Here is a 16,531-nt window from a genome sequence, read left to right as displayed (position 1 = left end):
AGGTACTAGTGAAACAACAGTAAGCAAGTTAACTCCAATTACTAGGCTATGAGGTTTACATCTTTGTGAGGGGAAGTAGACAATAAATAAGTAGAACATTTAACATGATAATTTCAGAGGGTGAAGTGTCAGAAAGGAAACAAAACATTGCAATGCAACAGGAAATTACTAGGTAGTTGTGGGGAAGGAGAACGTGGTTGAAAAAAATGAAGGTGTTCAAAAAAAATCTCCTGGAGGAGGGGGTATTTGAGCTAACCCTGAATGAAGAAGCCACTATGTGAATAGCAGGGGAACAGCATTCAGGGGAGAGGACAAAGGAATCAGGGAGTAGGAATAAGCTTCAAGTGTTCGATAAACAAAAAGAAGGCTAGTGTAGCTGTGGGGTAGTTAGCAAGGCGAGGGGAACAAGAATATTGATTAGAGGCTTTAGAGTCTGATCGATTAGGGCCAATACCAGCTCCTCTGCCTATTAGCTCCATGACTGGAAAAGTTACTGGTATGTAAAAGATTAATAAAATTATTTTCCCTTTTCATGTAAAATTAACTCGAGTTTAACTTCTAGATAGGGTTCCCTGGTAAAAGTTGAAGTTTTAACTATGTTACTATGTAGTATTGCTTGTGGAAAAAAAGACCACTGATTGGTAAATTGAAACTCAGCTGGAAGGACTATAAGTGAACTACTGAATACGTGATGAGGAGACCAAACTTTGGGCTTCCCAGAGTTTGGTGACTCTTGTAACTGATGTGTCCCTGGAAATTCTGCATATGAAATATTGTAAGAGATAATAGTTCCTGTGCGGTCAGGAGGCTTTAGACTCGGCTGCTCCCACAAGTGCCAACATGAGTCTCGTCTCCTTGCACTGATTTGCCATATGGGGAGAAGAGGTCTCCTGGGCAGCAAAACAGCAGCTAAATAGCCTGCCGGAGAGACCCCTGCAAGGACTCCCACTGAGCAGGAATCTCTAGCGCTGAAGCTCATGGTTCCTGCCCTCTATCCTCCTTGGTAGACTGGGCACCAAGTGTGGCCTATGGTAGTATTCCAAGACTAAAGGTTTGGACTCTGGTGATAACTGTATGCTAAATCTCCATTTCCTCAACCCCAATACGGGGGAATAATAACAACACTGGCTTATTTTGAGGCTTAAATAAGGCGCATCATTTTGACATAGCACTCTGGTGAAGCAGACATCAATCATACAGTTGCAAACTGTGAGCTATTTTTATTATTAGCTTTAACACATTTTTACAGGTGAAGAAACTTAAGTGTAGAGAGACAACTGTCAGACCAAGGGTGAGAGAATTGAGCAATGTCAAGGTGAAGACCAGAACTTCTCTCTGGTCTCCTCATTGAAGTCTGTGTCATGTGCTGTTCTTGCACACTACTTTAAGGCTATCCAGGTTCCTCCCGATTTTGGGGTGTGCAGGATATGAAGATGGCTAAAAGCTCCGAAGTGCTCTTGCTTGCTAGTTCTAAGGATGGCATTACAAGGGTAAGTCTAAAGACCTTCAGGAAGCTGATGGGATGAATCATCTGTTTCACTTTTTCTTTCTTTCATTCTGCATCCTCTAGATCATTGGCAACCTGCTGTTTCATCTAACTTGCATGCAAGTCTCCAGGTTAAAAAGGAAAATATGCCTCTTGATGTAATAGCTTATTTGACTACATGTACAGCTTGAAATGTTGAAATTAATAAACGATCCCAGAATAGGATATTCAGTTTTCATCTAGTCACTATTTTTTAAAAATACTATACAAAAGATTCCATGATGGAGTATTTATCACAATCATCTTCATTCTTTACCACACCACCACCACCACACCAAGAACAACTTACTCATGCCTCTGATTAATAGCTTTCAACTTGTTTAGCCAGCAATAATGACAGAGCTGTAACTGTTGGCCAAAGAATTGCTTTGTTATGAGAATCTTAGTAATCAAATCTTAATAACTCAGTTATTTCCATCAATGAAGAAAAAATGGAATTGTATTAAGTTTCCATGTCAGCCACAGTGCTTATGTGAATTTTGTGCTTATTATAACTTTTAAAAGACCTTTTCACTGGTGAGTACATTTAATAGGTCTATAAAGAAAACATGAAAGATAGAAAAATATTCTAATATTTGAGATAAAATGTATTGAAGTTTCAGGTTCCTTTCAACAGTAACAATCATATCAACATCTACGTCTTTTTTTTTTTTAAAGTATGATGTGTCTTTGGTTGTAATACAGGGTAATAGGTACAGGGTTAATTGACCTGGTTGAAGTCATGAGAGACTTCCATGAGAGAAGTCATGCTTTGCCTAAGATATGAAGGAAGAGTTCAAAATGCTTAGGTCAAGGAAAGAGTGGAGGTGCATAGTCAGAGGGGGTTAAGTATACAGGGATAAACAGCATATGCATAAGCCCTGGGCAGAACAAAGCCTGACCCTTGTGAAAAATGAAAAAAAAAAAGATCAGTGTAGGGGGAGGACAACCGATAGGGTAGAGTCACCATGTAGGCAACACAACTGAATACTGATGAGTAATTTATTGGTGATGGACATGCTTCTTTTTATAATCCTTACATTTTAAAGTTCTTGGCTTAATAAAATACTTCTAACAATAATTTATATTTGTTATGTACGTGACACACATTCAGAATGGTGTCATACATTCCTAAAGATCTAGTTTTATTGTTTGAACTTAGTAAATAATGGTAATCAAAAATATATACCTTGAAACATACATGTTTTTATATGATTATATTTATATATATTACTTATGTTTGTAAGTATTTCTTTAATATATATTTGTATATATATGAGAATATAGAACATCTGTGTTCTGATGAGCTCCCAATAATTTTCTATGTTACTAAATTTATTCTGAACAAAATAAACTATGAATAGCCCATAGATCAAATAAAATTATAGAAAATTTAAATGTCTTGATCAAAATTTGATAATCTTTTCTTTCATTAAACATTTCATCTCTTCCATCCAAAACATTTGCTTAATGTATATTATGATTTTGCTTGATTAAAACCAACTATAATCATTTTCACAATTAATAAAACTACATTTTTAAGAGTGCATCACATTTACTTTTGCCTTTTATTTTTTGCTAGTTTCTTCATTATCTATGATTTCTTTAAAAATAAAACACAGGGGATGGCAAATTAATTAGAGAAACCCTCTGATCCTCATGATACATATCATCAGAACTCCTGACCAACTTAATCATTCTAATATTCTTTTACTTAATTTTATCATTAGCCATATTTATAGCTCTTCATAACTTAATAATTTTCCATAACTTTCATTATTTTAGTTAAAACATTTTAAAGTTGAGTAGTTCAACCATTTAAACATTATTGATTCCATCCATTTTCAGGTTATTTATGGATCCACTTTCTTTCTAGTATTTCTTTTTCACCTGATATAATTTTAAGAGCCCCCTTTGATTCCACTTACCCCTTTTAACCAACATTAATTCACTCAGCTTTATTTTCCTTTTTGCCCTTTCTCACCCTTAGAGCTTAAAAATTTATACTCAATATACTATGTGTTCTTCTTTTATTTCTTTTCCTTCCCCATTTCCATAATGTGTTCTTTTTATATTCCTTTTTCTTGATTGATCCTCCCATGCCACTTCCTCGAGCAGCTAAATTTTCACATATTTCTAATTCAACATAGTCCTTATAAGCATGTTCTAATTTCCTTCCTGTTCAGGAACTCCATTTCATGATCCAATTTTCTTCTGATGCTCCTATTTCACTGCTTCAGATTTTGATATCCATTTTTCATATTTCATCCTTTTTTTCACTTATATATTCCAAATCAGGTTCTACAAAAATGTCGGTATTAGGTAAGATATTTGAGTAAGGTTTGGTATCAACCGGATACATACTGTGGAAAAACTAGGGCTAGAAAAATATATATGCAGTTCTGGGTCTTATTTATAAAGTGTACATCTTGCTCACACAAGTTTCTAGGCAATTTTAACCCAGTAAGTAATCCCTTGGCTTCCTGGCTTTGTGTTCTGGTAGTTTGTGGCCAGTGGGATTTATCTGAATAAATATTTGCCCGTAGTTTTATATCTACCTCACTTGTTAAGCTTCTCTTGAATATTTGTATTCTTGTGATAATACACATTTTAAGTGGTGTAGTAGTTATCCCAGGCTAACTGCTGTAATGAATATACCCCGGGATGTATAATGGCTCCCTTACAATAGACATTTGCTATATTGTGCTGGGGAGGGGAACAAAATGGCAGCATGATTTTCCTCCACAAAGTCATTCAAAGACCTAGGCTGATGGTGACGCTGATGTCTTCAACATGTTGTTTACAAAGTCACCTTGAGCATCATCTCCATCTGAGTTAGTTAGATTAAAAAAATCACAGGAAGGCACACATGGCCTGGAGTTAGTCACCACTGCTCCCACGTACAGGGCACTGGTAAAAACAGTCACTACCTGCATCGAACTACAAGGGAGCCTGGGGAATTTGCTCCATCTGTGTGCACAGGAAGAAGAGGGGAGCCTGGATTTTTGGTGAGTAGCTAGCAGTCTCTGTCACACAAATGGAAGGAAATATTTTTTTCCTAGTTACTGGTAGAGATGGTAAATAATGTGAAATTAAAAAGAAGTAGTAAAAAAGAAGATGTATGGTGTGATTAACTTTTTTTGGTAGAAAAACTTTAAAGCTGAATTTTTTTATGATCACTACCTATATGATTTAAAAAATGTTTCACATCAACATTGTGTGCTAAATATAAATGTTAAATATAAATGTTATAAAATAATAGGGATGGAGTAGTTACTTGTTTGAAAAGCAGTTGGGCCATATAGCACAGTTTTGAGGACCTAAGTAAATAAGAAAAAAAAAAGAGGCAAAGCAAGAAGTGTTTGCAATTAGTTATATTACCTAACATGCCTCAAACATATGTTATTGACTTTAAAAAAATGAGCACTTGTTTTCATACCCTAACGCCCTATGCATGAACTTGAGCTGGTGACAAGAGAAGAATTATTTAGGAAATTTCACAAAAGAAAGCCTCCCAAAATACTGTTCCCAAGAAGTACTACTAGTGTTGAACTTTGAAATTATGGAAGATGCAGGATTAGTTTGAGAGAAAATTATGATGTAACAAAAAAAATCAAGTAATTGGTACTTTGATAAGTGAAACGACTACTTAATTGTCTTGGTTGGCAGGCTGAATAGGTTCCAGTTTAATGCGTTTCTGTAACAATGGAAAACTGACACATCTAATCTTTAATTACAGTTGCCCCCCTACCTATCTTACAGAAATGTTGTGAGGACAAATGAGATAAAATACATGAAGTGCTTTGAGCTCATTTGTACTGAACTACAGAAAATCAATAAAGTTTAAGGAATATATTACATATCACAATCACTATGATAGCCTAGTTTCCCAGTTGGCCCAGTCGGAGTTTCAGTATAGCTCCCAATCAAAACTGACTTTTCTTTTTTAACATTAACTTGGAAAATTATATAGTCATCTGAAGCTTCCTGGAGGTCTACTTTATTTGATAATATTAAAAGCTCTGTGTTATTTCAAATATGATAAGTTCACAGAGTCTGATTTGCTTTTGTCTATTTTTATGAAATACTGAGTCTTAATGTCCCCAAATGAAACATTCTTTTACTTTTTAACAGACACAGTCCCAGAAATATATCAACTGCTTTGCAATCTTATGATGATAAAGGTATATATTTTTATATATCTTACCTGGGTTAGACTGTATAACAACTTTCCAAAAGTGGAATGCAAAAGTTGCAATCTGCCTTCCACTCGGTTTCAAGACACGATAGAAAAGTTGCCACAAGACTGACTAAACTAAAATAAACATAGATACCAAGGCATTGTTGGAAAAAAATCAAATTTGTTCCTTATAAGTTTGTCACAAAAATATCACTTGTGATAAAAAAAAAAGAAAAAAAATGCTCCTACTTTTTTTGAGTAGAAAATATTTTTATGATTGAAAATGGAACATCGGTAAACGGCCTATACATTCACAATAAATCAGGACACTAAAATATTTTAAAATTTCACAAGGACATCATGATCTCCCCTTCCTGGCTTTTTCTACATGGTGCTTATTATCATCTGAAATGTTTTATATTTTACTTATTTGTTTAATAAACTAACCTTGTAGAAATCTATGCTAATATGATAGCCACTAATCACACATGGCTAATCATTTTAAGTTAATTAAAATTTAAAATCAGTTCCTTAATCTCATTAGCTACATGTCAAGTGCTCAACTGCTGACTGTGGCTGGTGGCCACCATAGGGGACAGAGCAGAATAGAATATTTCCATTGTCGCAGAAGCATTACCTGGACAGTGCTTTCAGGTGGTAACATGTTTTACTCAAGCAAATTTATATTAATTTTATTTTTTTAAATCATAGCATCCAAACTTCACCAAAAGGGTTCAAAATGGTGGTTCAATGTTGAAATTATTTTTCTCATCAAATGCATGTTTGCATATATTTCGTAATTAACAGTGTGAGTGATAAAGTTCCTAGTGAATAAAGGATTCCTGGGTGGCTCCAGCAATAAAGAACCACAAACTTGTTTGCTGACCTCAGCAGGTTAATTTCTTTTGGTAGAGCTGGAGCGCATCAGATAGAACATCTGCAATAAGGTTATTCATTACTATGTATTTGTTTTTTGTTTTGTTTTTTTTTTTTCCCCTGCATCTTGGTGATCACATTTATTGAAAGGGTTGGAAAAAAATTAAAATGCCCTTTAGCTTAAGAATTTTTGAGTTATCTGCAAGTCAACTCATTTCAGGAGTGGAAGAATCCTTGGTCATTTCTTAATATCAAAATTTACACAGGTTTCTCTTTTGAATGTCTTCTACATTTAAAGAGGCAATCATACAAAAGCTCCTATATTCCATACATGGTAAATTCTTTGTTTCAGCCAGCTCTTAATGGAGGGGCAACTAGTACAACACCATGTCCCCAGACAAAAAGCATTGGAATACTCCGTTTTGTTGATTTATATATCTCTTCGTATGTTTCCTCATCAATTTCTATAGTAGTCAGTTTCTTCCACATCTCCGAATATCATATTTAAATGCTGATTATAAGCATGTAATCTGCCTCGAAGCTTTCTGTCATTTCTGATTTTCACATAAATTTGCTCATCCAGGCTGAGCCTGATGAGATCCAGGGGCTCTTCTACAATGTTGGTAGTTTGTTGCTGGTCCACGTCATCTGCCATGTTTCCTCGTTACTATGTATTTGGACTTGCTAGGTGCCCAACTTTCATACTCTCCCAGCAAGATAACTTTACGAACCCCACGTACAGATGAGGAAACTGCTAGTTGAAGAGAATTCATATCCACCATAGTAACCTTTCCCTCTTCTGCAACTGTAAATGTCAAACTCCTTATTTAGCTATTTGGTACATTATTTTAACCATGTTGACCATTTAACTAACCACATTTTATTGGAATTGACTCTGGTTTCAACCCACCCCGAATTTTCAGCATACTTAAGTGGTAGCTTAGAGATGACCTAACAGCTGCCTGTTAATTTCGACCAAATTACAATACTTTCTTTTGGCTCCCTGCCACCTTTTTCCCATCCCCAACATCTTGGCTTTGCTGGAGTGTTTATGCTAATATCTGCAAAATTATACCACCCAACAAAAGCTGATCTCTCAAGACAAAACTTCATGTTTTAAAACCTCAATTCTCATTCTATATTTTAAAAGCTTATGTAAAGCTGTCCTTTCATAGAGAAAAGCTAAATTTACAATGTATGCATTCCGCATCCTGATCTCAAGTCCTCTGTGAAACAAAGCAGGGATATGTGGGTGTATGTGAGCAACTAAGTAAATAATAACCAACTAAAGGGGTTGCTATATTCAGTATCACTCAGTTGTTTTGAAATCTGTTAAATAAATGTGGCCTGATATATTTCTGGCCAGAGAACTTGTAAAGAGGAGGAATCAGCTCATCGGTGATTTCTCTACCTGTAATGCTTACACAATGTGCTGTGAACTTTGCCGTGTCATGATGTCCTCAGTGTGTTTTCCATTCCTTGTCATATTGAACTCAGAGTGGTCCATTGATTCACTCATTCCCTCATTCATTCACCACAATTAATAAACACCTGCTATACACTGGACACTGCTAAATATTGGGGATACATAAATGAACACACAGTCTTTGATCACAAAGCACTAACAAGCTAGTGATAAACACATGAATTGGATAGAATTTGATAAGTGTGTTAAAGCAATATACACACATTAGTCTAGATCAGAGAAAGGGCTCCTAATTCAACCTGGAAAAGACAGAGTAGGCTTCTTAGAGAGGATTATCTCAGTGTTGATTCTTAATAGATGAAGAAACCAGTGGAAAGAAAAGAGGCAGCTTTGGTGATTTTGGTTAGATAGGCTATCATGAGACATGCCAAGGAAACCAGAAATATAATGTTCTCTGTGAAGAAGGGAAGATTGTCAAAGTGTGTGTGTGTGTGTGTGTGTGTGTGCCTGCCTGTGTGGCTGGTGAATGGCTGCCTTTGTGCGCACACAAGCATGCAGACTTCAGAATGTACACTGTGGATAAGTAAAGCCACAGGGATAACCTTGTGGTCATCCATTGTGTCATTTCTCTGCTCTTTCCCTTTCTTGTCCCTAATAAAATGTCCTTCTTGATTCACAAGGCTGTTGGAACAATGGTGATTGCTTTAAAAGTGCAAACAAAATTCGTATTTGAGACTGATCTGCAGTTTGTATGTGCATCAGAGAACCACTGCTTCTCTGTGGTCACATGCCAAAGGGGTGCAGGGAGGGAGACTATTCCTAGTTTCATTACAACGTAAGTACTCAAATAGATTGAATTGAAGCCATACACAGGAGGACACTCTCCCAGTAAACTACTCATCTGGAGTGGGATTTAAAGAATCCCATGACAGAGACTGTGAGGTCTCCAAACCTCCGCTTTCCCTACCCTTTCAGGATACAGCTAGATCACATTTCCAAGCTTCCCTTGCAGTGGACATAGCATGTGATTAAGTGTGCCATTTCTCTCCTGGACTGTTGTGCTGGTGTTCTGAATGATTTCCCTTCTTCGGCTCTGTCCCCTGTTCTCCCCACAGCAGGCAGAAAAGTCCTATGAAAATGTATAAATCTCACCATGTCAAACTCTCCAATATTTTCCCACCCTTACGATTATCTGTGAGAACCTATTATCTTCCCCACCACAACATTCATCTCTGTAACCTTAATGTCTAAAATTCTCCTAACTCCCAAAGCTCCTATATGCTAGCAATGCCAACTCCTTCGCTCTTCCTCAATTTTTCCCCACGTCTAGAACAATTGCTCCAGATGTCCATCATGAATCACCTCCTCACTATTTTCAGATTTCTGCTCAAAGGACACCTCAATGAAGAGGCCAGTCCTTAATTCCTTCCTTAAAGAGCAGACTGACACCCAACCAGCCAGCCACTTGTGCCTTCCACTCACTGGCTCTGTTCTTGGCTTTGTGTTTCTCGGTGGTACTTACTACAGAATGACAATAAGATCTAGCTGATATTAATCACCCTGCTTATAAGTAACTTAGAAGGAGAATATGTAGGTTTCATCGTCCCCTCCTAATTTCAGTAACTCCTTTATATGATTTGTATAACTTTGTCACCCTCAGTTTTCTGAGGTATAACTGACTCATTCATGTAACCATTTAGCTATTCAGAGGTACTTTGTATCAGGCAGTTTATCAAACAAGGGGAAGCAGGGACTGGGCAATTTTCTCCCACAGAGTGACAGACCTCATAGAGCTCAATCACCTGGGGAAGGTGAACATCAAATCTTTATTTGTAAATGAGGCGAGTGTTGAGCAAGAAAACATGTAGCACATAGAAGAGTGGTCATAGAGTCTACATTATACCAACTGGTCTCTTCTAAGGTCCTTTGTGCTGTAATGATCTGCGAGTTTACTTCTTTTTTATTGAGATAATATTGGGATATAACATTACATAAGTTTCAGGTGCACATTATAATTTGATATTTGTATACACTACAAAATGATCACTAGCATAAATCTAGTTACCACTCATCACCCATTTTACCCACCCTTCAACTCCCTTCCCCTCTGGTAACCACCAGTTTGTTTTCTGTATACATGAGTTTGTTTTGTTTTGTTTTGTATTTTAGATTCCACATATAAGTAAAATCATCAGTTATTTTGTCTTTCTCTATCTGACCTATTTCACTTAGCATAATATGTCAACTTCCATCCATGTGCAGAAGCTTTTGTTTGTTGTACTCCCATTTTTCAAAAATTTTTGCTTTTGTTTCCTTTGCCTTTTAAGTCATAGCCAAACAACATTGCTAAGACCAATGTCATCTATGTTTTCTTCTCGGAATTTTATGATTTCAGGTCTTATATTCAAGTCTTTAATCCATTTTGAGTTAGTTTTTGTGTTTAGTGTAACAGAGTAGTCTAGGTTCATTCTTTTGCATGTGGCCGTTCAGTTTTCCCAACACCATTTCTTGCAGAGACTGCTATTTCTTCATTGTATATTCTTAGCTCCTTTGTCATAAATTACTTGACCATATAATGTATAGGTTTATTTCTGGGCTCTCTATTCTGTTCCATTGACCTATGTGTCTATTTTTATGTTGATATCATACTGTTTTGATTACCATAGTTTTATAATATGGTTTGAAATCAGGGAGCATGACACCTCCAGTTTTGTTCTCCTTTCTCAAAATCACTTTGGCTATTCCGGGTCTTTTGTGGTTCCGTAGGAATTTTGGAATTATCTGTCCTAGCTCTGTATAAAATACCATCGGGATTTTGACAGGAATTGCACTGAATCAGATTTGTTTTGATATTTTAACAATGTTAATTTTTCCAATCCATGAGCATGGAATAGCTTTCCATTTATTTATGTCTTCTTCAATTTCTTTTACCAGGGTCTTATAGTTTTCATTGTACAGGTCTTTGACTTCCTTGGCTAAATTTATTCCTAGGTATTTTATTCTTTTTGATGCAATTATAAATGGGATTGTTTTCTAAATTTCTCTTTCTCATAGCTTATTATTCATGTGTAGAATGCAGCAAATTTCTGTACACCGATTTTGTATCCTGGAACTTCACTGAATTTATTAGTTTTAACAGCATTTTGGTAGAGTCTTTTGGGTTTTCTATATATAGTACATGCCATCCCCAAATAGTGACAGTTTTACTTCTTCCTTTAAATTTGGATTACTTTTACTTCTTTTTCTTGCCTAATTGTTATGACTAGGATTTCCAATACCACATTGAATAAAAGTGGCATTATAGTCATGTTCCTGATATTAGAGGAAAGGCTTTCATCTTTTCACTATTGTGTATGATGTCAACTGTGGGTTTGTCAGATATAGGTCTTTATTGTATTGAGATACATCTCTTGTATACCCACTTCATTGAGTTTTTATCATAAATGGGTGTTAAATTTTGTCAATGCTTTTTCTGCATCTATTGAGATGATCATTGATTTTCATCCTTTATTTTGCTAATGTGGTATATCACACTGATTGATTTGCAGATGTTGGACCATCCTTGCGTCCTTCAAATAAATTCCATTTGATCATGGTGTATGATCCTTTCGATATATTGTTGAATTTGGTTTGCTAATATTTTGTTGAGGATTTCTGTATCTATGTATTAGGAATATTAGCCTATAATTTTCTTTTTTTGTGGTGTCCTTGTCCAGGTTTGGTATCAGGGTTAATGCTAGCCTTATGAAATGAGCTTGAAAGCATTCCCTCCTTTTCAATTTTTTGGAAGAGTTTGAGAAGGATAGGTATTAAATCTTTGAATATTTGGTAGAATTCACCAGTGAAGCCATCTGGCCCTGGACTTTGGTTTGTTGGAATATAAGTTTATTTCTGACACTATTCATTTAAGAGGGAGAAAAAAGGAAGGGACCAGAAAGGGATCTAATAATTATTCCATTGCTACTGTACCACTGAACATCTACCAGAAGGATCATCTCTAAAGTAACACACGGTAGTTAGGACTCTTCCCACTGTGAGATATGGGAAACACTCAGGTGGGCAACACTCAGGTGGGCATTGTTACTCTCACTGTAAGACTGAGTAAATTGAGGGGCACCTGGGTGGCTCAGTTGGTTAAGCGACTGCCTTCGGCTCAGGTCATGATCCTGGAGTCCCAGGATCGAGTCCCGCATCGGGCTCCCTGCTCAGCGGGGAGTCTGCCTCTCTCTCTGACCCTCCCCCATCTCGTTCTCTCTCTTCCATTCTTTCTCTCAAATAAATAAATAAAATCTTTAAAAAAAAAAAAAGACCGAGTAAATTGAGGATGGGACTTTCCTTACAACATATGCACACAATCACATACTGTATCACAGTACTACTCACAATGTAACCTACAGACAAACTGTTACTGTTTGCCAATAAAATAAGGAGGTTGTAGCAGAATATAAATCAATGCACGGCTTCCTTTCTCCAGAAACTCTTGCTACAAAAAAAAAAAAAAAATGTCATTTGAACTAAATAGCATGCTTTGTAACTGATTTACATTTTGCATATTCTGGAATAGAAAGGGGTAAGGGATGTTGGGATTGTAGTGGGGTAAGAGACAGCATAGCATGATGGATCCTGAGAACTGGTTGAAATGCAGGAGGGCAGGGTGGAATGTGAGGAGATGGGGTGGTGAACGGTATAGCTAGAGAATAAGGGATCGTGTTATTAGAAGAATGTGTATGGCATGCCAAGAAATTTGGCCCTATTTTCAGAACAGTGAGGAACCACTGAGGACTCATGAGTTGTGGTTACTACAGAGAATGCTCTGTCTATACTGGATTAGTCATTTTAGTTTTGTGTGTGTGTAAATTATATTTTCATATCCCTTATACAGTTTTCATTCAGGTTTTAGTGGTTTTCTTATCCATTCATATAAGCTCTTTTACTAATGAATAAATACAGATATAATGCTTTGTTACATTTGTGGTAATTACACAGTTTGCTGTTTACCTTTAGATATTTTTGTGTGATTTTTGTTGTATTTAATAAATGACTGTTCAATGAAGAAATGAATAACTTTGCTTTTTCTATTGTAAAGATATAGTTATTATTTGGTGTCATGAAGCATTTTACAGACTCAAAAGTCTTTTACAGTTAATAAACATATTTTAAATGCTTAAAGTATATCAAGGACTCAGAAGATTTTTTTCTTTTTTTTTCAAGATTTTATTTATTTATTTGACAGAGAGAGAGAACGCAAGTGGGGAGCAACAGAGGGAATTGGAAAAGCAGGCTCTCCACTGAGCAGGGAACCCAACGCAGGGCTCAATCCCAGGACCCTGGGATCATGATCTGAGCCGAAGGCAGACGCTTAACTGACTGAGCCACCCAGGTGCCCCAGAAGATTTTTTTCTTGTCAAGAGGACTGACGATTCAGGTAATCTAACTGTTACAGCCACAGTTCTTCTACCAGTTCTACTGATTGACCCTGGAAAAGGCACTGAATCTCTCTATTTTCCTTTTATCTCATACAAAATTAAGTAATACTATATACCCGATTCTGCCTGCCTCATGGAGGATATTAAACAGATGAATGAGAAAGTAGGTAATGACATACATAATTAGGAAGAATTATAAAATATTCCCTACTCTTTGCAGGAGGATGTTATTAATTTCAAGGCATCATTATCAATCACAATTTATTCCTGATTGTTTAAAGCAAGGGAACGGGGCAACTCAGGTCAAGTAGCAAAACCAGATTTTATTTTTGTTTCTGCTCTTGTTCTGTTTCATTGAGCTTTAACATTCTTTGAACTCCTAAAATGAGCAAGGCCCTGTGATACGTATTTTCAATCTATTACAACATGGTTACCTCATTTAAAATTCATTTGTAACCGAGATATCCTGGAAAAGACAATGGAAGATTTGAAAAAAGATCAATAAAGAAAGGTATGTAGTATTGGAGCCTCCATTGGTTGATGTACAACTCTTTTTCAAGCTAACACAAATAACTTTTGAACATATATTTTATTTTACAATATTCTTGTGAATCATTATCTCTACTTCTTTACTCAAAAGATTGAGGAAAAATGCAGTTTAACAGATCCTCCCATAACAAAATTTAGAAACAAATATTCTATGTAATTTACCTTATAAAGTCTTGCTACATTAGATTTTGAAATATTGGTCAACTTAAGGTCTAATGAATAAAGTCTCTTGTATTTGTCCTTAAAAAGAAGTATGCGAAGTACCAAATCATCATGACAGATTTAGTGTTTTAGTGTTTCATTGTTACAAAATACTTTTATACAAATTATTTCAATAATTCCATTATGTAACTATTGTTATGAACATTTTAATGCACAGGGAAATTACTCTCACCCAGTAAATTTCCATGATCTCCAGAAGTTTAAGAACCAGTATTAGAAAGCTGGTTTTCAAGGTCCAAATTGAGTGTGTTTGTCAAGGACATTGCAGCTAAAACTCAATGTGTTTTTATAAACATCAAAGGTGACAAACTCAACGCTTACGGGGACAAGGCAGGCAACAGAAAGTGTGTAAAGCAGGCCAGATGGGGACTGAAGTATACTGTAGCAAAGACTGCTATCTAAAGAAGGGGCTGTGTCATAGCCTTTAGTTGCCACGTGGGAACAGGGGAGTGGTGTTGCCAGATAATCCTGTTTCTAGAGAATCTAGAAATCTTGATTTTTTTCAGTGTAACACCTTCTGATTTTTTAAAAAAGATTTTATTTATTTATTTGTCAGAGAAAGAGAGAGAGAGGAGAGAGAGAGAGGAGAGAGAGAGCACAAGTAGGGGGAGTGGCAGGCAGAGAGAGAAGTAGGCTCCCCACTGAGCAGGGAGCCCAATGCAGGACTCGACCCCAGGACACTGGGATCATGACCTGAGCTAAAGGCAGAAGCTTAATGGACTGAGCCACCCGGGCGCCCCACATCTTCTGATTTTTCAAATGATGGCAACAGTTAAGGTTCACTATGAGTAAAAGATAAGACGTTTGCAGGTAGTGCATAGAGGACAGACGATCGACTAGGCTCCTCTGGTGTACATGATCCTATTTGAAAAACAACTGAGGAAAGACATCCCATTTAACAGATAAGAATGCCAGAGGTAAAAAAAAAAAAAAGAGTTTGTGACAGGCTTAAGGTCACACAGCCTCGCGAGCGACAGTAATGCGACTCAAAACTCACCGAATACGCTTTACGCTTCATTTTACTGCTGTGTTTATTTTGTGATGTGTCTAGAAACCAGGGAGAAAGCAAATTATTCCATTACACAATGATGTGCTTCTACCCCCACTGCATTATGATGCACGAGCCAACAGCACAACACTCTCTGCTGTCCAGACATTTCACAGCTGCCACAGCTTGCAAAAAAGCTGGGGGTTGCTTTCAACACTAGTGCATAGGAGTAGGACTCACAGGGTGGTTACCAATGGGGATAAAAGAGAAAACCTGAGGATAAAAATGGACAATTTCCAGTTAAAATTACCATATTGTAATTTTGTTAGTTATCAGACTAAGTACACAGCAGCTTATCTGACAAGAAATTGTCCTTATGGGCATGATTTAACCTAGAGATGTCTGATTTCCTCATATGTGGTGTCCAGATGGTCCTTTTTGCTCTATGTTGAGACCAGGAGGCATTAAGGCCATTTCTAAAACAGAGACAATGAAGTAAGTGCAGGGTGGAAATGCACAAGGCTGGTCAACATAATGTACTCAATCAGATTATATTTTTAAAGCTAATTCCCTATTACTGACATAGGCAATTGATGAGGGAGGAAAAAAGGGGACTATTTTTTGAGTGATTTTGCTAGAGGTGCTATTACACGTGACTAGCAGCTGATGAGACAGATCCTGTGGTCATGCAGGCTCTGCAAGAAAATATGGGAAAGCAAAGGGAGGGCTCACAAAATGAACAAAAGAGAAGCCTCATGTTCTAGTTGAGAAATAGTGCCTCTTCCTTTCAATGCAGGATTAATTCTGTGTCAAACTTCACTACCTCTTGCATGCTACCGACAGGAAGGGGCAGGGTGTGAGAAGGAAAACAGTGTAGAGAACTTAGCTGGAAAAAAAAAAAAAAAAGGCCAACTGTGAGTAGTCCACATAGGATGGAATACATAAGCTACACAGTAAATAATTAAACAAAATCTCCTAACATGCCCTGTTTACGGTAACTTCTTATGGGCAGCTCTAAAGTACGACATTGGCTATTTGCATAGGATATTACAGAGCCATCTATCACGGTATTCAAGAAAAAGAAAGTACCTCAAAAGACATTTTTCTCATTTGGAAGTACAATAACTTTGTAAAGTTAACGTTTGGAAAGCCTCCCAGTTTTCAGCAGTGAAACGATAATGCTAGACGTATCATTTTAAAGTGGAATCTCCTGGAAGTTAATTCAGTTGACAAGGTCACATTTAGACTCTCTTTTTTCCCCCTTCTGTTTTGCACTCAAAATAATTCCCAAATCCTATTATTCAAGCCCTGGAAGTTACCATAGCAATTCATGTGTCTG

The 16,531-nt window shown here is 36.6% G+C and overlaps 1 protein-coding gene and 1 pseudogene across 3 annotated transcripts in view; both read right to left on the bottom strand.

Moving 5' to 3' along the window:
• ZFPM2 (zinc finger protein, FOG family member 2) overlaps positions 1-16,531 on the bottom strand; it is a 454,092-nt gene that overhangs the window by 101,812 nt on the left and 335,749 nt on the right. The gene's annotated exons all lie outside the window — the stretch shown is intronic.
• Positions 1,973-10,151, bottom strand: LOC118015108 (annotated as a pseudogene).

Source organism: Mirounga leonina, unplaced genomic scaffold (assembly GCF_011800145.1).
Source record: "Mirounga leonina isolate KUSES-001 unplaced genomic scaffold, KU_Mleo_1.0 Mir_165, whole genome shotgun sequence".
Lineage (NCBI taxonomy): Eukaryota > Metazoa > Chordata > Mammalia > Carnivora > Phocidae > Mirounga > Mirounga leonina.
The sequence above is the reverse complement of the archived record's forward strand: the minus strand, read 5'-3'. Positions and strand labels throughout refer to the sequence as shown.